Raw genomic sequence first — 25330 nt, forward strand, 5'->3', positions numbered from 1 at the left:
TTCTTGTGATGAGAACATTCAAGATCAACTCTCTTAGGCACTTTCAAATATACAATACAATATTATTAACTATAGTCACCATGCTGTACGTTATGTCCCCATCTCAGATGTTTGTAGCCAACCTGTGACGTCAAGGAGGCCACACGTAGAGGTGTCACTGGTTCATTGAGCATCCGAGTGCCTCTTTACCAGGTGCTTGGCTAAGCCCCGGGGAACACAGAATTGGAGAATTCACAGTCCCTATCAGAGCAAGAGGACTGCCAAACTCTAGGGAGCACCCCTGGAACATGACTCCGAAATAAAACGGGAAATGGTGCTCCTGAGAGTCCTGTCATCTGGTCCCTATTGTCAAGGAAGGTACAGTTTTGAAAGGCAGACACATAACAAGATGATTACATGACAACAGATCGGTGCTACACTAGAAGGCATATATTTTACAAGGTAGAGTGGATCTACAGGAGGTATGGTAATGCTAGCGACGAAGGGGTAACCAGTCCAAGTAGGGGGAATCGTGTGTGTAAGCACAGGAGTGCTCAAGAAAACATGACGTAGATCTTCTGGTTAGACATGACTCAAAAGTCTACTAAAGTGACAGGAAAGCTGGGGCAATGGGTATGAGACCTCAAGGACAAAGAATGGGAAATGAGATGACAGTGGACAAAAGAGAGCAATGAAATTCTGGAATCCAGAAAGTGGAGAAATGGTAACTGACCTAGCACTGCCTGCAGAAGGAATTTCCAACCAGAAGTATGCCGTATAACCCCCCAAAAAAGCTCAAAGTTGGAGGTGGTAGGTATGGTAAGACAGGGATGAAAGGTTTAGCTGAAAATAAAATTGGTTGAAAAACCTGTACGAAGAGCTTCAGATTCCTCCAAATAACTACCTCTCTCCAAGTCGAGCAGGAGATAGAATATTTATTGTCTGGAAAGCTAAATCTGGACTTGGGGACACCAGACACAGCCAAGAGCAAGAGAGTCACTGAACTAAAACAACAGAGATTAGGCAAGAAGCTACATACATCAGCTCCCAGAATCCTGGCAGCCGGGGCCCACCTCAATCACCCTACGGTGAAGCCCAACATGCAACAACCCCAACAAGCACATAAGACCATTCGACTTTAACGAGAACTACACTGCTTTTGAAAAAAACCTCCAATGGGAAAGATAGAGATGAACATGAGAAAAAGGAACAAACCAAGGATTCAGAGTACTTGAAGCAGACAAAATATTCACAACACTATAAATAATATCCTCAGACACAAATTATACCCATCAAACAATAATAAGATAAAAATGACGATGAATATTAAAATGGCAACTGAAAAAAGAGCTCCTGAAATTGAAAATGATGGCTGGAATTAAAAATTAAATAGATGCATTGAAAGACCTAGCCAAGGAAACCTTCTAGAATATAATCTACAACAATAACAAAAAAAGATGGAAAATTGAATGGAGGGGAAGCAAAAACAAAACAAAGCAAAACTCTGTTTTGCTATTGGAACTGTGCAGAAGATCCAATATCTGACCACGAGGATTCACAGAAAAGAGAAGGAGAAAATGATAAGGTGGGAATTAACAAAGAATGAATAAGAATTTCCCTTTATAGATTGCAAGGGACCCATCCAATACTCGATTCAATGAATGAAGATAGACCCACACTAAGGCGCATCCTGTGAAATTTCAGAACAGAGGGAATAAAGAAGTTGAACAAGTTTCCAAAGAAAAAAGCCAGGTCTCTTGGAGAAGATCAGAAATCAGAATGGCATCAGACTTGCGACATAAAACACTGATAGATTCAAAACCAATTGAGCCAAAAATGCCTTTAAAACAATGAGCAAATGCTTCAATGCCCACCCGAATGATCACTCTAGTATGAAGTGAGAATAAAGATATTTTAGATACAGGACAGCTCAGGAAATTGACTTCCCATACACTTTTTCTTGATAGCATGTTACCAGAATATGTGCTTCAGCAAATGAAGCAGTAAAGCCAGAAAGAGGAAGACATGAGATCCGCAAAAAAGGGAATCCAACATAGCAGTAGTAAAAGAAGACCCAAATTGCTGGACTTGGGGTGGAAGGGGCTTTGCAAGAAAACAATGAATTGATTGGCAATGTGTTTAATTAAGTTCTTGAAGTAAATGACCAGGCATTCGAGAGACCTGCTGGAACATTTGGGGAAATTAGTGATAGGTATAAGAAAACCAAAGAAATCTTTAAAAAGAAAAATATCAACTCCAGGAAAAAACAAAATATTTGTATGTGAAAGGAAACATAATCATATAATACTAGGTGGCTTATCATTGAACAATATTTATTTAGTCAAAATAAAATGCTTTAGTGGCTTAATTAAAGTGATTTAAAAATTATGATTATATTGTGAAGCATAGGAAGGAATAGTAGGGGTAAAAAAAATAATAATATTCACCAATGATAACTGGAGGTCAAAAGGTGTATAAAACTTGAAATATCAAAAATAGCAGTATAAGCTTATTACTTAGAAACATGGAACTGACATACTAGAAGAAAAAGCTACATGTTTTGAAAGTAGCTGTTTCTGAGAAGCAATATATGATGTGAGGTGAGATGGGCAGAAGACTGTTCTTTTACTATGCCTTTCAGTATTCTTTAATTTCTAAATTATGCTTTAAAGTGAAATGCTTAGTACCAAAAATAAAATAAAAATTAGGTAACATCATTTTATAGTTTCTCAGAAGGAACCTCCTTCCTTGACTCATTTGCTTATTTATTCATTCAAAAAAAAAAAATCTGGTACCAAGGGCAGGGTACAGAGTGGTAAACTGGACAGACAGGTCTCCGCCCTCCTTGAGATGGAGGAAAACAGACAAGCAAACTAGGAAGATAATTAATACTTGTGATAAGAGTAGTAAAGATAAGACAGTGAGTAACTGAGGTCAGGTTGGCATACTTTAGGTAATCAGGGAAGGCATCTTAGAGGAAGTAACTATTTGTTCTGACCTCTAAAGGAAAACAGACCTTTTAACGTTATATTCAAATCTTGAAATGGGCAGGTCTATGCGTAGGGATTCTTATAGGAGACTTGGCAGTTCCTACTTCTCGCCAAGACCTGTTTCCTGTCTTGTGGCTGTTAAATGAAAAATCCTTAGTAATGGAACTAGGTAAATCCATTTGCCCCGCCCCTTACCCCTCACCACCCCGCCCCCCCGCACCCTGCCCTCCTCTGCTAGTAGGCTGGCATCTTCTCCCCTTTTTTTGGTGAGGCTCCATTTGATTTTTGCCTCAGGCAACATTTTCTTAAGAGCTCAGTTTACCCAACACTTCTTGGTATTTTGCACAGGAGGGTTTTCAAGATATCTAGCCGGCCACAGAGTAGGAACAGAAATCGGGATGTGAAAATAAAAGGAATTTCAGAAAACTTTAGAGGTAGGACCAACAGGACTTGCTGAGAACTTGAGGAGAAGCAGAGGTATGAGAGAACAGGGGAATGAAGGAAATTCCTAGATTCTTTTATCTGCACAATAGAACAATGCCAATTACTTTGATGGGGAATGTTAGGAAGAACGGCATAAGCTTGTAGTGAAGATTTATGTTTTGGACAAAATAAACAGGAGACAAGCACAGGCTGTTCAAGGAGAAATGTCAAGTAAGCAGCAGGATACAGGTATCGGAAGCGCAGGCCACTGGTTGCCTGGGTTGGAGGTGTACCTTGATAGTCATCAGGATGGAGATGGTAGTAAAGCCAAAGTAACAAATAAGATTAACATAGAGAGAAAATATAGAAGAAAATGGAGCCCCCAACAGAGGCCTGATACACCTCAACATCAGTGTTCAGGTAGAGGATGAACCAGGAAAGGAACCTGAGAAAGACCCATAAGACTGAAGAAAAATGTCACAGAAGCCAAAGGAAGAATGTTTCTATGAAAAAGATATGTTTGTGTCCAATACCACTAAAAGAGTGAGCAAAATGATGACAGAGGAGCAGCATTCATTCAATCTGGTAATGCAGAGATCACTAGTGACACTCCAGCCCGCCATTCCTACTTTTTCTTTAGATTAAGTTAATGTTTGCGAACCCCAAGACGAAGCCACCAAGAAGTCCACAAACGGACTCTTGTTACTTTTCTTCCTAGGATTCATTGTCTTAGAGGCTCTCAGGAACCCCTGGAACACTGTCTTCTCACTTTTGTTCCTTAATCTAATGGGGGAAAAAAATGAATAAAAAGGGCTCAAAAAGAATGACCTCTAGAAACAGTGATTCTCCTCCCTCAAAGGATTTAGAAATCTTCAGTGTTTCTCCACTATTCCAACCCACCTAGGCTCAGCAATGTTCAGGCATTAAGGAGGAATCAATACTCCATTCAGCATATTATATGTAAGGGCAGAGAGATTAGACGTAAAGACCATAAATCTATACTTGACTGTGGTCCTCTGGCCAGCCTTATCTAGACCCAGGAGAATTTAAGGATTGAATTGAGGCGGGGAAAGGGTAAGTACTTGATTTCCTTGTCCTTGGTACATTAACCATAAGCATCCCAAAGTTTGTTTCTTCATGAGCTCAAATTCTAGAAGAGAATTTTATGCCAATTTTAAAAAGTTTTAAGGAGGAAAATTAAATTTATTCAAAATATACAAAGAACTCTTAAAACTTTCTCAAAAATAAGAAAATGAACCACCCAATTTAAAAAACAGGCAAAATATCTGAACAAGCATCTCATCAAAGATAGAGATACAGAGGGCAAAAAAGCATATGAAAAACTGCTCGACAACATATGCCATCGGGAAACTGCAAATTTAAACAACAATGGGATACCACTACACACCTATGAGAATGGCCAAAATCCAGAATGCTCGTGAGGATGCAGAACAACAGAAACTCTCATTCATTGCTGGTGAGAATGAAAAATGGTACAGCCGCTTTGGAAGGCAGTTTGGCAGTTTCTCACAAAACTAAACATACTCTAGCAATCATTCTCCCTGGTATTTACCCAAAAGAATTAAAAACTTAATGTCTACACAAAAATCTGCACAGGAATATTTATAGCATCTTTTTTCATACCTGCCAAAGCTTGGGAGCAATCAAGGTGTCCTTCGATAGGTGCATGGATAACTGTGGTACACACAGACAATGGAACATTATTCAGCAATAAGAAGAAATGAGCTATCAAGCCACAAAAAGACATAGAGGAATCTGAATGAATGCTGCTAAGCGAAAGAAGGCAATCTGAAATGGCCATATACTGTATGATTCCAACTATATGATTTTCTGGAAAAGATAAAACTACGGAGATAGTAATAAAGATAAGTGGTCACATAGGTTGGCGGAAAGATGAATAAGGGGAGCACAGGGGATTTTTAAGGCAGTGAAACCATTGGGTATGATACTGTAATGGTAGAACTATATCATTATACAGTTTTGTCAAAAATTCATAGAATGTACAACAGAATGAACTCTAATATAAACTATGAACTTTCATTAATGTAATGTCTCAATACTGGCTCATCGATCGTAGCAAATGTACATACTAATGCACAATGTTAACTGGAGAAACCATGAGGGAGAAAGAAAAGGGGGTATAAGGGAACTCTGTACTTTCTGCTCAATTTTTCTATAAAACTAAAACTGCTCTAAAAAATATACAGTTGTATTAATTTTAAGTGTATGAATTGAGCTTTACCAAAAATATTTTTAAAAGATAAATCTGACTCATAAAGTTTAAATATTCAAGATGAAAGATGAGCTATCTCTTCAATTAGACAAGTTTTTCTATGAAAGTCTTATCAAAATGAATAATACACTTGAAAAAATAAGTGACCTCCTTTTAACATTATCGTTCTAAGTGATGTAAGCACTCTTCAGAGAACAGCTAATCTTATCCACTAGCATTCACACAAGCAGTTAAGAAAAGGCTCTATTACTCATAAAATTATAATCCAGTAATGTAAGAGAGGTAGTGGCTATAACTTAGAAAGAAAAAGAATAAATATTTTGAATATAAGGATAAAACACTATTCCAATTTGCACTGGGGGTAGCTTACTATCTAAATTATAAAAATCACACCCATGTAGAACCTAGCCTGAAGCATGAATTGACATTGGATTTTTCCAATCACTCAATTGGCCCAAGATAATGTAACAATCCTATCAAGATTATTTCCATTTAATGGATAAGAACACAAATGTTAAGTGACCATGCAGATAATGGTAGAGCCAAAACACAAACTTGGAAGTCCTCAAACTCCCAAGCCAGCAAGCAGGGTCAAATGATCTGTTTTAAGTCTTTTTTTGTGCTATAAGATCTCTGACAAGTAGAATTCTCTTTGAATTTGTTACACAAAAAGAAAATGAGAGCTTTACTTATTTTATATGTAATAAATGAAAGTTAACATTATAAAGGCATGTCTGAAATAGACTTTTTATAGAATTTAAAGGCAATTCTTTACCAGAATTGTCTATTTAAAGACAATTCTTAAACTGTCTTTAGAAAGTAATTGAAACAGTCAGAAACTGTCTATGTTCATAGACAGTCTATCAAAAAAAAAGAATGAATATTATTTTTGTACAGTCATGATTGTTTTGATAGTTGTAATTCATCCTTGATTAATATTCAAGTCCATAAATATCAAGAAGAGTAAACAGAATAAAAATAAATCTCCAAAACATTTTCCCTTAGAATACTACATGTCTACCTACCATTTACCTTTATCTCCAAAACAACAATTTCTAACTCTGTGGATGTGACTTCACTAATGTGAAGAAGACATCCTAGTTTACGGTCCTTTAGGGCAGCATTTTTTCAAACCAAGGACCACATGGTTGCCTGTCAAAATGACCCTAGATCTACTAAATCAGAATCTCTGAGGCAGAATCATGGAAACTTTTTTTTTCTTTTCTTTTTTAAACAAATATCTCAGGGATTCTCATGCCAAAGGCTTTACACCAGCAGTTCTCAAACATTTGCTCTCAGGACTCCTCGATAGCTTTAAAAATTAAAGACCCCAAAGGGTTTTTGTTTATGCAAGTTATAGCTATTAATATTTGTATTATATATTAAAACAGAAAGATTTTAAACACTTAGTTCATTTTAAAATAATAAACTTATTACAGGTTAACATAAGTAACATTTCTATGAAAAAATAGCTATATTTTCCAAAACAAAAAAAAAATTTAGTGGAAAAGGGCATTGTTAAAGGTTTGGAAACTCATATCTGCTTCTGTATTCATACTGTCGCAGCAAGCTGTTTAGACTGAAGTATATGAAGAAAATTTGGCCTCACACCAGTTGGAAAAGTGTCTTAATAGCCTTTTCAGATAATTTTGGATATTCTTCTTTAATATTACACCAAAACTCCACAACTGATAGTTTCTTAGAGGTTAGATGCAATATGGAATCTGCAGCCCTATCAATGAACTTTTCATACTCAGTTATATTAAGATCCAAGTCTATCTTGCATTTTGAATAGAATGTTTTCCCCTGCATACTTTCATAAAACAATGCACTAATCATTTAGAAAATAGTATTTCGGAGATATGCAGACCTTCCAAATGTTGATACATTTCATTATACAGTAAAAATCACATTTGTTATACACAAAAAAATCACGTTACCATAAAAAATGACATTCATTAATATCGGAAAGTTGTCAGACTCACAGAAATGGATACAAGTCTTCTCAGATTCTAAATTTTACTCAAAAGCTTACATTCCATCATTGGCAACCGATTTTGTCAGTTGTTTTTCTTGAAAAGACATCTTCCCTTCTTTCGTTTTTGAGAATATGTTTACCAATATCCCAGTTGGTCTGTCAGGCCTTCTTTCAAGTAAAAATGGTATTTCATTTAAAAAAAGCACCTCGTTTGAGATTGTAACTCAAACAATTCCACAAGTGCTTTTCCTTAAGACAACCATCCTACTTCTTTACATGGCAAAGTGCTTTATGCATGCTTCCTATTCCATTACAGAATATAAAAAGAACATATCCTCAAGTATTGAGAGATAATGAAATTAATACTATTTACTGTTTCATCATGGGCATTCTTAAGTGAAATCAGTTTTTCTTTTTTCCCCTGTGAGTATACTGAATACTATGAATACTCATATAAGTGCAAAGGCCAACTAAGTAAAAAATACAAATAACTCTATGAAAGTAGTTTTGATCTCAAAGACACCCCCCTCCAAAGGATCTTAGGAAACCCCCAGGGGTCTGTGGACCATACTCTTAGAATTGCTGCTATAGACAACTCAAACAGAAGCATCAATGAACAACCCCTATCCAGGGGAACAATAACCCCCCAAAACAAGCCCTGCCCCACTTGCGAAAGGAGCAATGGTGCTGACACAAAATTGTTCGCTGCATTTCAGGGATAAAGTAGCAGAAATTAATAGAAGTTGGGCCCTGGCATCATAGGTATATAAAAAAAATTGGGTTGCAAGGAGTTGCAATAATTCCTACCTGGCCGAGTGACAGTCTCGCACTGGGATTTCATTTAACGAGGTGGCTAGAATTCTCCCCAGAATTAAAGTTTAAGTTTAAGGGCAGAAATGTGTACTCTATTAACTGAAAAGCTACATTTCTAAATAGTATCCATATTATGATTAAAACATTAAAAGTATATACATACAGATTTATTCATATGTGCCTGAACATAAATGAGAATATTTACATTGTTTTCTGTCTTTAGATTCTGCAATCTATGCCTATCATTAGATTAATTAAATTAAATAAATAATAAATAATTTTTTATTACTACTATGCAGACCTTTAAAACATGAGACAGATATAAACATATTCACACGGAGCATTTTCTAAGATAAAGTGACAAAAGCAAGATAGTGTTATGGTGTATATTTGCTACAATCTGTGAAAGGAAAAAAGAGAAAGAATATGTTTGCATGTGTACGCATGAAATCACTGAAAAGATAAAGAACAGGAAGATAGTTCAGAGACAAAGTGATACTACACACTTTTTTATACTTATTGAACTTTTTTCCTAAAATATTGCTTTTGCAACAAAGAAAATTGAAGTCTGGAACTGAAAAACAAGACTGATACGTTCTTGCTGCACATCTGTGGGTTAAGACTCGAATACAACTTTCATAGAAAAGGGAAGCAGTTTTTAATGCAGAGACTACCAGTAGGGGTCTTCTCTGTCCCCCACCTCCAGTCTCATTCTCCATTACTTGGAAAATATTCTCACTGGGTATAAAAGAATGGTACTCTCATTGTAAAGCTTAAACTGAGATAGAAATCTATGAAATCAGACAGCTGTATACAGGGCACTTCTAACCCAGGACACCTCAGATATTTCAAAAGAAACAAAACTTTTTTAATTAATAAATTTTACTCTTTAGAGCAGTTTTAAATTCAAAGTAAAACTGGATGGAAACTACAGAGTTCCCATGAGCCCTCTGCCCCACAACAGGCACAACCTCCCCCACCATGAGCATCAGGCTCTACAGTGGTACACGTGAGAAACAGGAATCTTAGATGGCCCCATGATTCCCCCACATAGTAATTAGGACCCTAAAGTGTTCCAGATGCTTCTGCCCACTAACAGTCCACTCTTATTTATGCACTCTAATGCAAAGAGACAATAACACATGGAATTAAGAATAAACATTGACATTTGGCTTCAGAATGCTTCAACTATTCCATCTGTCCCGACGTATTAAACAGTTACTATCCTAACTATATTTTAGTTTGGTTAATGTTTCAATAAATTTGCTTTCCCGAAACATACTGATATAAAAGAGGACCAAATACAAAATGGATTTGTCAGGCAGTCAGTCTGTGATTAAACATTTATTGTGTCTAAACCACAAGTAGAAAAAAATTCAAAGGCCTACTATTTTAATGCTAACTCAATGCAATCCTGCACTTTGGTTTCTAGGAGAGGTAATTACACAGCTAACATCTGGGTTTTGAAGCTTTGAGAATTACATTTGGGTGGATTGAGCTAGGGGAGAAGGGGAGAACAAAGTAAAAGTCTAATGCTTTTAGATTCTGGCAGAAAAACAGTGTTTGCTAAACAGTAAAACAAAATGAATGTTAGGAAAGACACGAAAAACATGTATTTTAGCAAGCTTTCAGCTAAGCAGGTGCTCAAATCCAGACTCAAATCCTCTAATTTTTATAACATGAATGAGGTTAGGGCAGCACAAACTGATAAAATCAACCAACCAAGCAGGAAAACAGGTGGTTAACACCAGACAAGGCAGGGTTTTCCTAAATTGGGCTCACCTTCGATAATCTAAATCAGTTTTCAGAAATGTCTTCTACAAAAACTACCTAAACATCCCCCTAATAATTTGCACTCCTCCTCCACAATAGGGAAGCCATTTATTTACCAGAAGGTTTACTTTCTCTTTCAAGCTCCGCTGGCTTCCTCCTGCCCCACATATGACCAAAAAACAACTGGAAAGCCTCTTCTCTCCTGCCTTCTCGGGTCCCAGACTGGAGGGCTGGTGTCTGAGAATTGTTGCAGAGAGAAGCTGAGTGCTTTCTCTTTACCACAAGGCTTATTTTGAATACAAATTTCTTTGCAAAGGAAAGTTACAGGATGAGAATATAAAATTTTACTACTGTGAAAACACAGGCACTCGTACACATACATGTACACACACACACACAGATGAAAAGGGCCGGGTCTCACCTCCCAGCCTCGTACAGACCATTCACTCCACCTCACCCCAAACTGTACGCGGTAGCACCCTCCTTGCCTGGCTCCTCTACCCCTCGAATTTTCAATATTATCTGTACTTTTTGTGTCATAAAAGACTCCATTTCTAAGTGATAATAAATTTTTAATACGTTGAATATTGCTTTAAATAAATGGGCTGCAATCATTGGTTTGGAAGATGTGGAGAGACACTTTTCACGGTGACACACACTGGTGACATTCGTATAAACATAAATGTTTGGCCTGCCTTGCCTATTCCTTTCACGTGATGGCCTCTATCTCCTCCACCACAATGTAAACTAAACTCCCTGGCCCACTTCATTTAGTTTTTGCCCTATTAGATTTGAATCTCCCAATTACTCCTTTTTTCCTTTTGGGTCATTAGTGGCTACTGTGAATCATAACTTCCCTGGCTCTGTAGTTAGAGAGATACTGCAGTTTTTAATTATTAGCACTCAAGTGTTGGCTATCTGCCAGGTACTTTGCAAAGTACTTTACATACATTATCTTGCTTAATCCTCACAACTCCCCTCCATTCGGACCTGGTACTCACATTTTATGAGTAGAGAAACTGAAACCCAGAGAAGTTGAAGCAACTGACCCAAGATCCAAGAGGTGGATGGGGACGAAAGCCCAAGGAGTCTGACTTTTTTAGCTCCTATAGTGAATGTGGACCAGGAAACCCTCAAACACACTGACCAAGCATTTCAACACTACAGTAATAGTTACCTAAGAAAGGCTTAGAATAAAAGTTCCTTGTCTGATGTAATCAAAAAGTCAAAGGTCGGGTTTGCTGATAAGAAAAGTCTTTTGTTCTTATGGATGGGGTAACAGAAAGGAAAACCAGATAATCCAAACCTTTTTTTATTTGGGGGACAGATTTGCCTATTTTTTTATTTGGCTATGAAAAAGGAATTTGCAATAAATATGTCCAAGATAAATTGGTAAGTAGAAAAAGCTGTAAAAACTCTGGAGAAATACATGGCGAACTATTAACAAGATATATATATAGATATATATAGATATATATATATCTATATATATATTACATTGTTTGTATTTCTACAAATTTAAAATTTTTCAGTAGCATGTATTACTTTTGTAAACAGGATGAAACAACTTATTTTAATGACATTTATGCAATTATTAACAGATGAGAAGGGATAGGAGCTATGTCTCCACAGCTTCCTTTCTCTCAATTTAGTTCTCCTAAATTAAGAACTTCCACTTAGACCTTCCTGAACACACTATGCTGTCTTAAGCCTCTGCACACTCCTGTTCCCTCTGCCTTGAATGCACCTGTTCACCACTCAGTTTTGTGCAGAGAATTTCTTAACCATTTAATAAGAACTTATTAACTGTGTACAAAAATGGAGTTCTTATTTATGTCAGGCATTGTGCTAAGCATTTTATTTTATTTATTTTTTAGGCGAGGCAACCCTTGGTTGACCTCACAGACCGCAAGGACCTTGTCAGCTTACGATCCCTTATTTTTTAGGCCTACAGCACCTGCTCTTCCTAAGTGGTCTCCCAATCTAAGTACTAACCAGGCCCGACCCTGCTTAGCTTCCGAGATCAGACAGATCTGGCTTGTTCAGGGTAGCATGGCCATAGCCAGCATTTTATCTGTACTACTTCACTGACTCTTCAATAGCCCTGGGAGACAGCTACTGTTATCCTCTCCTTTTACAGGCGAGAAAACTGGGGCTTGGATTTTGACTAGAAAGTGGCAGATTCAGGATCCAATCCCAGATCCGTTTGACTCCAGAGTCTGAGCCTTGAATCACTCACTATTCTACCACTGACCCCGCCCCAAGTCCATACAGATACTACACATGTCCTGGGCCCCACAATAATGCCTCCAGTTCTTGAAAAAAGGGCCATGTTTCATTGCCTTTGGATGCTGCCTGGCACAATAACGGGCTTTTAATCTATAATATAATTGCCGATCTGAACCAAGAGTTATGATAATCCTAACGTGGTAAGTGAGAACTGAGCATAACAAATTCATTCTTCCATATGCTAATCCCTTTAAAAACTGGAGACATTACAATTTACCACCAGGGTACCATCTCACCATCCTGACTAAAGTGCACCATAGTAAGCCAAGGTTCCTCGCAACAAATATGTAAACCACAACATTAACTTTTTTCACCATAACCAACAAAGACTGAAACAGCTCAGGACGTCATCCTGCTGAACCTCAGCAAGGCTGCTCCAGGACACCAGGGCTGCTTCGGGATTTAAGGATGTCCTTCAAGTGCTCTTTGGCTGGTTTTTATAAATGACCCAAAAGTTATAGTAAAAGTTTTAAAATATGGAAGACATAAAATGCAAGTGGTCAATTTGTAGCCAATTAAAAATCTTCAAAAAACACTTCTGCACTTAACACATACAAATCCGATAAATCAGGACACCAGTCTCTGGGTGCTGGCCCAGTTTATAAGGTCACCCTCAATGACAACTCCACTAGGGCAGAGGCCACGTGTACTTATTAACTCTGAATGAATTAACCAACACTGGGCACATGCCTGACACACAGTAAGTGCTCCATAATTAAACACCAGGACCCTGCCTCAAAAATCTTTAAAAGCTTCCTCTATGAAAGGACAACTGAAATTCCCTGGTCTTGCATTCAAGGCCTCCTACAAGTAGGCTCTCCTTCTTTCCTACTTACCTTCCTAATCTACTAAGATTTTGTTTGTGCTATACACTATACCTACTCATCCCTAATTCTTTATATCTGTCAAATTCCAAACATTATTTGGGACCCAGATCAAATCTCTCCTTTGGCAAGAAGACCTAGACAACTCCAATCCTCGTGACCTCTCCTTTCTCTAAAGAGCTATAGTGCCTAGTGCAGCACTGTGTCCAACAGAACTTTCCATGATAATGGTATGTTCTCTATCTATACCTTTTTTAAATATATAATAGCTACCTTGTTGGACAGCACAGGCTTAATGCCTCACCATCTCTTTGAGGACAACATGTTGCATTGTATGGATAAAGCATCAAGTGGCCTCAGTGGACTGAAAGTTCTATAAACAAAACTTTCACTAAGTTGCAAAAAGTAAATATTTATACACCATCTCTGAAAGAACCATAAGGTAAAAAGGTGCTGGACTAAGTGTCTGTTATAATGGTCACTACTCCATCTCCTCTCACACCTGAATGTCAAGACACAAAGAAGCAGGGAGAAGAAAGCAACTTTCTGGAGACACAAAGGACCACTGATCAAGCCACAAGGCACTTTGGTTTAAATGACATTTAGGTCACAACTGTCCTTCACCTAAAAGCTTGCCTAAATAGTATCTCTTTCCATTAGCAAATAGCTTAATTCTGATGGTAAATGATGCTGACTAAAAAATTAGTTACTTTCCAAGTTAGGCAGAGAAGTTAGAAAAATAACCTTATTTGTACTTTTTCTCTTATTTACTATATACCTCCTATGGATTCTTACAGGCTATTAGTGGTATTTCACTACCCGGGTATATGTTAGAATTTCACTGACAGTTTTCCCAACAGGGCCTACACTCACTCTAAATCAAGACCAAATACTTAAGCATAGATAGTCAAAAGAACACGAAATATACAGAAGCTGTGAGTTCCACCTCTATGGCCCTCTGCTGCCTTGGGCAAGTATCTTGTTCCTTTGGCCTCAATTTCCTGACCTACAAAATAGGGTTAAGATTATATGAACTATCTACCCCTGTGGGTCAAGTCATAACTGGATGTTTCTAAATGGGAATTCTTCCAAAAAGAACTACATTTAAAGATTCATAGATTTGCTAGTGGTTCTTTACGGCAGATGTGCTAACAAATACAGAGACTAAGACAAAGCCTCCAATATCTACAATAATTTTTTTTTTTATTGCAGACTTCTTTCCCCCATTCCCCTATGCAAATGCCTGAGTAAAAATTCTGCTAGTACTTCAGCCTGGCACATGTAATAAGGAAATAAATGTGTTGACTCAGGGAACACAGACATATTTAATATAAAATAAAATATAAATTGGCTGAATCAAGTCATAACACAGTCTAAATCCACATCTAAAAGACTGAGATGATTTACTACTTTGATTTATTCAAATCACAGCTAGCCAAAAAGTTACAACCCAAACACAAAACAAATATACCTTCCAGATACACAGCAGATACACATTACATACTTTTTTTTAATAAGAAAAAGTGTGTCCCTACCATACATCTACTTGCTATATAACACAGGGGGATGTGTACTAAACATAAAAAAGCAACTTGGGTGACAATCTGAATTTTGCTAACTTAAGCCCAACCACACCCCCAAAATACAGGTAAAGTTTGCACACACGGCTTCACCAAAGCCAGCCTGTCTTTGTTTCCTTCTCCTCTGCATTTACCCAAGAGCTTGGCTCTGAGACAGAAAACACCCACTCTTGATTGGTGCATTCTGTCCTATGCAATTAAGCAACACCACAATCCAGTAAAGGCAAGGGCTCAATTTATCTTCTGGCCGAGTTTACCAGGTGTTTATAGAAGAACAATGTCAAGGAGAAAAGAGGTTTATTTCTCTCTAGAGCTGGCTAGATGGGAAGGAAGGTAAGGTTATTTTGCTTTTTGTTTTCTGTTTGTTTTTTTTAGAAAGGGGAGGAGGGAAGAACGGCTTAACCTAGAAAAAGACGGGAGGGAATTTAGAAAGAATACAAGGCTGTCAATTTCCCTACAGGAAACTTGATTCTTATGCAATAATCCTGCCCACAACCAACCAGAGCAAAAGACAGTAGTGGGGAGACACCTATTCCTACCTCCAGAGGGGCACGGCTGGCTCCTAAAGGAGCTCGAACAGGGCAAGGCCAAGGAAGTGAGGGGGGCGGAGGGGAGGCTCTTTTTCAACCGACCCCCAACCTCTCCTTGATCTCCGCCAGCGTGACAGTCGCTCCTGTGGCCGGAACGTCCCCGGAGCCCCAGGGAGCAGGAAGTCGGGGGGCTGTCCCTCACCCCTGCCACCCCCACCTGCCGCCCCATGGTCCTCTCCTTCGAGCCCATTCTCTCTTCCTCGGCGACTCTCCATTCTCCGAAGAATGAAACTTCCTTCCAGCGCCCCCAGTCCCTTCCGAGGCTCGCTCCTGTCATCCCCAGGAGTAGTCCCTTTGGAGCGACTCTCCATGTCACCTCGTATCCCCTCATCCCCCTTTAGTTTCCATCCGCAACTTCCCCAGACACCCAGGGGCTCCCAGTCCTTCCGGTGTCCCCCGAGATACCCAAGCCTGGGAGTCGTCGGGGGGCAGCCCCACCCTTCACCCCCTTCACCTGTTTCTCCCGCTGAGGCCCAACAGGCCGGGGTGCGCTTGCGCCGGGGTGCGGGCCACGGGGCTCCCTCAGGCCACAGGGTCTCTCCTAGCAAACACCAAGAGAGCGCAGAGCTGGGGTGCTCGACAAATATCCGGTTTGCGCTCGCTCCCTCCGCGACGACGTCGGAACCCCAGGCTCTCCCGGTCTACACCGCCGCAGCTCCGGAAATCTCTGAATTACAGCCCCTCCAGCCAATCCCTGCCCAGCCCCAGCCTGCCCGCGACATGCCGTCTTGCATAATTCATGAGACAGCCAGTTTTCTCCGCCACCCAGAGGCCCTGGCGTGTGTACCGTACACCCGAAGCCCCACCCACTGACCAATGAGGAGGGCCTCTGGGGAAAAAGGCGGAGCCACATAAAACTGGGAACGCCCCGTGGTGGCTGTTCCGAAGGCTTAGTGCTCCTCCCTCCGCAGCAGCAGAGGAATTGCCAAGGTCTCGGGCACAGAAATCCGGGGGGAGGAAGGGAGGATGACCGGAATGTCCTGCTAAAAACTCAGCTGAGTTCCTGGCAGTGCGTGACGTCAAGACACTTTAAATGCCCCTGATGCAGCTCTCCTCTGCCTGTTCTCCCTTTTCCCGGCCTGACACCACGTGGCAGCGAGGTTGGGAGTCACTAACCACGTGGGAATCAGCCAGTTAGACAATCTCCAGGTATCGCATGATCCTCAGGGGGCCCAACACCACAATTGGGTTTCTGGGGACAGTAAAAAGAACATGGGTGACTCCCGCCTGCTTTGAATTTAAGTTTCTGCGTGAGACAGGACACACACACCCGGAAATATGACGTGAAAATAGAGTAATTACTAGAGTGCGTGGGGAGACGGTAGTGGATTTAACCCTGCTCTCCGTTCCATCACTTCAGGCATCAAACGCCAACTGCTGGCACATTGGCCAGTTCACGAGAATGCAGAAGACACTACATATGAAGATTGACACGTATACACATTATTTTTATGCTTCTGAATTGAAATGCTTGAAATAGCCTGCCTTTTTTTTTTTCTCGTCTACTTCAAATGCAAGTTTATAGGAAATGTAGACATTTTACCTTACATAATAGAGGATGTACTTTGCATAATGGAGTAATTTGTGTGTCTGTGTGCTGATAATATCAGGGTTTTAAAATAACAGCTATTAGTACTATTAGTACTTGTGTTTATTGTGTTTGTTTAATACAAAGGGGTATAAAGATAAAATCTTAAAAGGGCCTGTTATGTCACCACCCAGATAACCCCTGGTGATAGTTTTTTCAATGAAACTAACACATGTTTGTAGTTAGGAAATTCAAAGATTTCAGAAAAGTTGAAAATGAAAAACGAAAATTCCCCTCTTCCCCCACCAGTTCTCTCCCCAAGGATAGCTATTCTTATTCATCTCTGGTGAGAAAATCAATGACTCTTAACCTTTGGGGGCTGGGGCTGTCACGGGGCCTTCTGGACTCTGCTGGAGACTATGGATTCTAGCCCTAGGTATGTACAGTGCAAGCTTTTACTCACAAATTCTTGTGGTTCCCCAGAACCTGAAAAGAAGACAAAGACCAGATTTGGACCTTTGGACCACCTAATTCACATCCCAATGAGAGATGAGAGCAGTATAAGGCAACTGGCAGGCTTACTGGTGGTGGGATTGAGTTTCCCATTGCCCTTCTGTAGACCCGGCCCAGTGTGGAAATTGCCATTTCTATCTGAGGGGTGTGTGTGTGTGTGTGTGTGTGTGTGTGTGTGTGTGTTTTGATCTCTGTGTCTATCTTTATCTTCATCCAGAACAAACAAATATCCCCTACCTTCCACCTCACCTAAACCCTGCTTTAGCTGTGCTATCCCATGCAGTTGACTGCCTCCCTGAGAACACAGGAACTAATATTTATTTAGTTATTTACTGCTTATAAAGCACTTGCACACTCATTACCTCTTTTCTTTCTCACAACAATTATGTGTAGCAGATAGGAGAGGCCACATTATTTATTGATAGGAAACTAAGACCAAAATAGTATGACAATCTCGCTCGGATCATGGAGATACTCAGAGATATACCAGAGCCAGGTTTTTGAACTTCACATCCCATAACTTTGTTTCATCCTCCTCCCCTGACTCCTCAGCAGCTGGCTTTTGTTTTCCTCAGTGCCCTCTCCTGAATTCACACAGAAAATCTACCCCTGAGCCTATCTGTTCCACCTACAAAACCTCTCTCCAGCCCAGCCACTAGCTTTGCTCCACACCCTGCCAGTCCCCCTCAGCTTACAGATGACAGTTTCTTTCACTTGAACCAATGCTTTGACCTGAACTTCCCTTTCCAGCTTCATCCCCTCTATTCCACATACCTTAAGCTCCCACATTGAATTTATCACCTTCCTCCAAACATGTCAACACCTCTGTAACTTCATGCCATTGTAGATCTTCCTGCCACCTGGAATACCTTCTCTTTCCCCACTTCCTACCTGAAAAACTCTTGCTCGTTCTTCAAAACTCCGTTCCCATATCACCTCCTCTGGGCTTTTGGAGATTCTTCCTGGTAAAGTTAATCTCTTCTTCTGCTGGAATCCCTTAGAGGGAGTTTCCCTATCTAGTATAGCATTCTCTGCCTCATTAGCTTACTTCCTGATAAATAAAATTAATAATTAACATTTATTAAGTAATTACTATTTTCCAAGGACTGAGCTAAGGTTATTATCTCATGTGATTCTCACCAGAACCTAGTGATATAGGGTACTACTATAATTATTTTCAACTAAGGAAACTATAGCTGAGAAAGTGAAAGACTGATCTAAGATCCCACAGCTAGAAACTATAAGTAAACTCAGAATGAGTATCAGGTCTGGCTGACTCCAAAGCCCAGACTCTCTGCCCACATGTTTGAAAATATCTAGCATCTAGCCCAGAACTCACCTAAGCCTAATTTAATTAAAGAGAATAATAAACATATGTTGGATAATCATATCAGCAACAGCTAACACTTATGGAGTATTTACTGTGCACTAGCCAGTAATCTAAGTATGTATTCTATAACACATGTAACTCATTTAATCCTTACAATAACCCCATGAGGAGGATACTGTGATTTTACAGAGAAAATGAGGCATACTCAAGGTTAAGTGACTTCCCCAAGTACACAGAGCGGGTAAATGACAGAGCCAAGATTCAAATCCAAGTGTGTACTTTGAGAGCCTGAATAACTACTCTTCCTTGACCATAGTTCCAGGCTTAACTTTCCTCTTGGATCCCCCAAATAAGGGTCTAAAGGAGGGAAAAAGGTGAAACTCCCATTTTATACCCATCAAGTGAATAAAGGCACTATGTCAAAGTCCGGTGAGTTTATGGTGATTTATAAACACGTCCTCAAAATTCTTTGACACTTCTCCCATCTAAAGGAAAAGTCTAATTCCATCCCCTCAGTGACTTGCTTCTAATAAATAGAATATAATGGAAATGATGCTCCATGGCTTCTAAGGGTAGGTTGAAAAAGGCGATACAGCTTCCACCTGACTCTTTCTGCTGGCACACTCCCCCTTGGAACTCGGCCACCATGTCGTAAGGAAGTCCAAGCTCTATATAGAAGCCACACTACGATGTTCTGGCCAACAGTCCAGCTAAGGCTCAGCTGACAGCAAATATCAACTGTGAGAGAACCAGCGTCCAGATGATTCCAGCCCCCGGCTTTCAAACCACACCAATGGAGGCCAAATAGAGTAGAGAAGAGACATTTTTGCTGAGCCATACCCAGATTGCGAATTCATGAGCAAATAAATGTTGTCATTGCTTTAAGCCATTAAGATCTGAGTTGGTTTGTTACACATCAATAGGTAACCAGGATAGGTTTCCATTTATCACCTCAGAGAGACTCAGAGGAACTATAGGCTAGATCAGGAACTGAGACTTATCAGACTTTTTAAAGTTCTAGAAATATTTTGTTTACTTCCTCTTCCCTGGAGGAATTAGCAGTAAAACTCTGAATCAAGAAGAAGGTATATAGCAAGGAAGAGAAGATTTAGAGAAAAAGATTAGAGGTGGCAAATGGTGGGATGTCACTGCAGTGACCAAAAGGGGCAACTTGTATGGGTGATGGGAACCCCATGGGACTCAGCAACAGAAAGGTTCATTCACACAGGGCCGCCCAACACCCCCTCACTAAAATCACAGAGAAGAGCAGGTCTGTGCAACATGAACTTCTTAAATCTCTACTTTCCTTGTGCAAAAACACTTCTCAGGTATCATCATGTAAGCATCCCCCTTGCCTCTTGTTTGAAGAACAGTCCTCCCTCCTCAATACTTTCAAGGCTAAGCTCTTTTCCTGCTTAAAACATAAGTCATACCATGTCATTCTGTCCCTTCAGTCCGTTTCCCACCTCAGGGCCTTTGCATGTGCCATTCCTTTTCCTCCTCCAGCTTTGGCACAATTAGTTTCCTCTCACCCTTCTGGTCTCACCTACTCAGAAAGGCCTTGTCTAACCATCCCCACCCAAAGCTGCTCCTGGCCCCTTAATCTCTATCTCTATACACTGTTTCTTGTGAAACTCTTGTTATAATTCTCATTCTATTTATGTTTACAGTTCCTTATCTGTCATCTTCATTATATTGTTGATTTCAAAAAAAAAATGCATCTTACCTGTTTGGTGCTCCCTAGAAATAAACGATCAGTGAATACTTATTGAATGAATGGAAGTGCTTTTGGTCCCTCCCCTCCCCTCTCTGAGTCGTATTGATTCTCCTCTCCCTCCTTACCTTCTCTACTTATCCCTTCCCTTCTGGCTCCAAAGATACTCCTTCTTTCTTATCTTGACCCCCAAGTTATCCCCCCTTTCTCATCATGACCTCCATGTCCTCACCCCAACTTGCTCCACCAAGGGGTCTTCTGCCCTCTCCTCTCCATAGCAGTGTCCTTGAAGGCCATTGGGGACTTATTCCTCCCCAAATTTGAAGTATTCTTCCCAATCATTTTACTTTGTTCTATGATCTGGTACTGTTGATCATCTGCCTTCCTCACTCCTAGGTATTCTTTCCTCTCTTGATCATCACAGTGGTCAAAGAAAGCAATTGCATTAACTAGAAAGCTAATGGGATCTGAAATGAGATACTCTGGGTTTGAATCCCAACTCTGACACAGAATGAGCTGTGCAACCCTGGACAAGGTTTTAACCTCTCTGAGCCTCAGCACACTCATCTTCAAATAGAGAACATAATTCTGACCTTGGTGAGTTTGCATTAAAGTGCTTTTGAATGGAAAATACTCTCAAGCTAATTGTGCAGCATGATAGATAAAAGCCAGGTCCTGGCAGGGTCCACTGCTCAGCCACCTACCTACACAACAGCATGATCCTGGGCCAATTGCTTAACCTCTCTGAACCTCAGTTTCCTCATCTGTGTGTGAAACAGAGAATATGAGACCATCTACCTCATAGGTTGTCATGAAGATTAAATGAGATAACCTGCAAAGCATTCAATACAGCATTTGGCACATTGCGACCCCTCAATATATGTTAACTATTATTATCTTATGCAAAAAAATAAAAAATAAAATTAAAAAAAAAAAGGTTGGGGTAAGGGAGACTTATTGGAAGGGAACTGGGATCTCTCCCAAATTCAAATAAAGAATTAAACAACCACACCTTGGGAAGGGCAATTCTGGGAACCTCACCAGAGGGAGTTTGTGTAACATCCCACTTGCGTTCTGCCCTTCCCTTGTCATGACTTGACTTGAGGCTGCTACTAAAAATGTTCAGTCTCTATGGATGCTGGCTCGAACATCCATAGATATCATTGGTCCAAACAGGACCAGAAATCCATCTTAACAAAGCATCTGTGGACAGGGTAGGAGGTCTTTGTAACCCCACAGAGACAAAACCCTGGAGAAAGGAGGCAGAGACTTTTCTAAATAGAGGGCCATCCAATATAAATACACATCAGAATTACCTGAGATAATGTTTATGAAAGTGCCTTGCACCCAGCTAGATCTTCTCCCTTCCTAACCATTTCATGGTCTAGTTTGCTGCTCCCCCAACTCCCATCATCCCCTAATGGTGAACACTCCTATCTTTAATTCTAAATTCCATCCTCTTCTCTCCTTAACTCCCTCCTTTGGCAAACTCATCCATTCCTAGCACTTCAAGGACCATCTCTCTTCTGATAACTTTTATGCTGAGTCTTATTAGGTATAAATTACTTTCTCTCCTGAGTCCACAGCAACTTCTTCTGTAAAATGTCTCCTGTTTCCTTATCTATAAAACAAGACCCCTTTTAGCTGTTACATTCCATAATCCTATTAACTGTTCCTCAGTCATGCCTTCAGTGTTCCCACTTCTTAGTCTTTCTGTAAAGTGTTCCCTTTGCCTGAAGATATCATATCAATACTTTCATTTAATTAACATGTATTGAGTACCTATTGTTTCAATAGATAGCTCTTGGGTCCTGCGTGGCTGAAGTCCTCCTTTCCTGAGAATTGCTCCTCCCTTTCCCAATCATACACTGGAGTAGGACTCATCAGCCACATCTGTATGACATGATCCTGTCCTCCTATCCAGAGATTATTAAATCTAGGTCAAATACTAATGTTATTGGCTTAATCAGATCCTCTCTGCCAGGAACTTGGAATTTGAAACTGAGAGGCACAGAGCCTGGGTTCCATTAATGCCAGCACTTTAGAGAGGGCCATCCATCAACTCCCTCTCAGAAGTCCCCGGAGATCTCCTGATTCCTGCCTTTCCTTGTCTGGCTGCTCAGCAATTCCTTGGAATCCATGGGATATCTTGGCAGCCTTCCAACACAAGTTCCTTTTTCCCTTTTGACTAATGTCCTTTTCTTATACTTTCATCCAAATGACATCAACCAATACAATCGTATTTGAGACACCATTAGGCTCTGGTGACACAAAAATCAAGTAAAATATCATCTCTGCCCCACAGCAACATCTATTTGAAATTCTACCCAGGTTTCGAATCACAATCTAAAAGCCCCCTTCCTCCTTTAAGTTTTCCCCATATTCTCAAGCAGGATTAATCCCTTTCTGATATATTGTCATTGCATTTCTCTTTACCTCTCTGACAGTCATCTCTTCTAGCTATTCTGAATATCTGCCTCTCTCACTAGTTGCAAACCCTTTAAAATCAAGAGCTAGATATGTCGTCTTTCAGTCTCCTGACTCCTAGCACAGTCATAAACAGATCACTTGAAAAGAACACCTATTGTTTTGTCTGTCCATCATCCTCTTCCCTTTCTATTGATAACTGCAACCCAAATTTCCTTTGGGAAATCAGCCTTCCTTCACACTCAATCCCACACTTTGGTTGGGTTCTAGAAGTACATGACCTAGATTTGGTCAGAGGCAGTGGTTGGAATGTGTGACCTGTCAGGGTGAATGAGAATCGTATCTGAGACTCTAGCTGGAAGCATTTGAAAAGAAACCCTCTTAATGGGAGTTGTTCAGCCGTTAAGCCATAAGCCTGCAGCTGTTGATGGTCGTCTTTGCCAACATGGGGAAAATCTGATTATTAATGAAACAAATACAGTAGAAAAGAGAAGATAAGAAGAGAGATAAATTCTAATAATAATACATCATAAATTTCATACAGACACCCCTGGACCTATTATCAGGAACGTTTTCAGTTACATTAATTCCTACTGTGTTAGTTTTCAGTTTTGCTTTTTTTTTTTTTTTTTTCCTGTTGAAGCCAGTTTGAGGTGAGTTGATGACACTGGCAATGGAAAGAGTCTTGAGTCTTGTCATTAATTCATTCATTCGACAAATGTTTATTGACATAAAGTTCTATGGGAGCCCTGAGAAGGGAATGATTTGTGTGACTGAGGTGGGACTGGGGAAGAGGTTGGTTTAAGAGGGGAGATGAATTCTACAACAAAAACAAACAAACAAACAAACAAATAAATAAAGGCTGTTGTCAATTTTTTTTTTTTTTTTTTTAAAGAGGGGACATGGAAAGGGAAAAGGGAACAGCCTGAGCAAAGGGCCACAGACCTGAAAATGTGTGGTCCATTTCTGGCCAGCAGGCTCCCTAAAGAGCATGCTAAAGAACAGTAAGAACTGGGGTAAAGACCAGAATCTTAAGAGAACTTATAGAACCGTGCCAAGGAGTTAACCCTTTGGTCAAAGGAAGGTATTTAAACTGTGAAGTACGATATAGAGATATAGATACACACGTAGATGTAGATGTATAGATATAGATGTAGATATAGATGTAGATATAAATATAGATATAGATAGATAGATAGATAGATAGATAGATAGATATAGATACATTTGAATACCCCATGTGAGAGCAGATGAGGATCTGCACCAGTCCAAGACTGACTGCAGCTATCTTCTTCTGACCCCAATGGAAAGTTACCTCTTAGGGATAAGGACTTTGAAGATACCACTTAGAGACTTGAGAACTCAATCTGAGTCTATAGAACTTCCTCAGCTCCCCGGTAACATCGAAGGGAATCTTGGGAGGCAATACTCCTGGTTTATTGTCTGATTCTAACCCATGGAAATAATAATAATGGGTTCAGTTCTGGTTGGTGGAAAAGATGCTTTGTGGGTGTGGAAATTTGGGATGCCCATCAGATCCTGCTGGTAGGCAGTCGATTATTTCACCAGTGCCTGAGACCAGCCCTCCTCCTCCCCTCCTCCACAAGAGAGGAGGAAAAGAGGTAATTTCTGGTGCTAGGCAAACTTCTGTGGCCCCACACTGTGATGTAGAGGAGGAACAGTGCAGAGCCCATGGTGCAGTGGCTGTTCAGAGAATTAGGACCACTCTTAACAAAGTGGTGGCCAGAACAGAGCTGAGATGGGTAGGTACAGCAAAGTAACTGGGCTGGTATGGAAAGTGTGGGGGATCAGCGAGGAGGCACAGCTTGTGCAAGAAAAGGAAGAGGGATCGGGAGCCTTATTGCTACAGGCAAGAGTAGATATAGCTAATGTCTCAGGACCTTTCTTGGTTCCCCTCCATAGCTGGAGTTCTGACTTCATTCTATTTCTCACAGCTGCACATCCGGATCCCAGAGGAAGAAGGACCCTTAGTGTGGGTCTCCTGGCAGGAGAAAAGTTTCCTGGGTCCCAATTTCCGAATTTTCAGCATCAGTTTCTAATTCTTTTGGAGGGAAGTCAGCCCCTTCCGGAAAATTTAGAACTCTGGATTCTGGGGGTGGGGGTAGGGGCAGGAGAGTCAAAGGAGAATATATGACTCATTAGGAAAGACTCAGTTTGTCCAGGGTAGTGGCAGGATGCTGGGGTAGAGCCTCAGAAAAGCATTATATTTATTCGGGACACTTCTTCCCAGGTGATTCTGATGCTGGCAGAACCCACGCGATAATTTGAGTCTACCGCTCTGGGAAATGCTGTGGGCAAGTGGGG

The 25330-nt window shown here is 40.3% G+C and overlaps 1 protein-coding gene and 1 pseudogene across 2 annotated transcripts in view; both read right to left on the bottom strand.

Moving 5' to 3' along the window:
• The window catches only part of STAT3 (signal transducer and activator of transcription 3), a 51015-nt gene extending 34783 nt beyond the window's left edge, over positions 1 to 16232 (bottom strand). Inside the window, exon 1 of one of the 2 annotated variants that reach the window (XM_016150869.2) lies at positions 15948 to 16232. The gene's annotated coding sequence lies outside the window, so the exon portion shown is untranslated. The remainder of the gene's footprint in view (positions 1 to 15947) is intronic. The other variant, XM_036222038.1, reaches the window with a different exon arrangement.
• Positions 12156 to 12274, bottom strand: LOC118604234 (annotated as a pseudogene).
• Positions 16233 to 25330: the final 9098 nt, after the last annotated feature.

The sequence above is a fragment of the Rousettus aegyptiacus genome, unplaced genomic scaffold (assembly GCF_014176215.1).
Source record: "Rousettus aegyptiacus isolate mRouAeg1 unplaced genomic scaffold, mRouAeg1.p scaffold_m13_p_6, whole genome shotgun sequence".
Taxonomy (NCBI): Eukaryota; Metazoa; Chordata; class Mammalia; order Chiroptera; family Pteropodidae; genus Rousettus; species Rousettus aegyptiacus.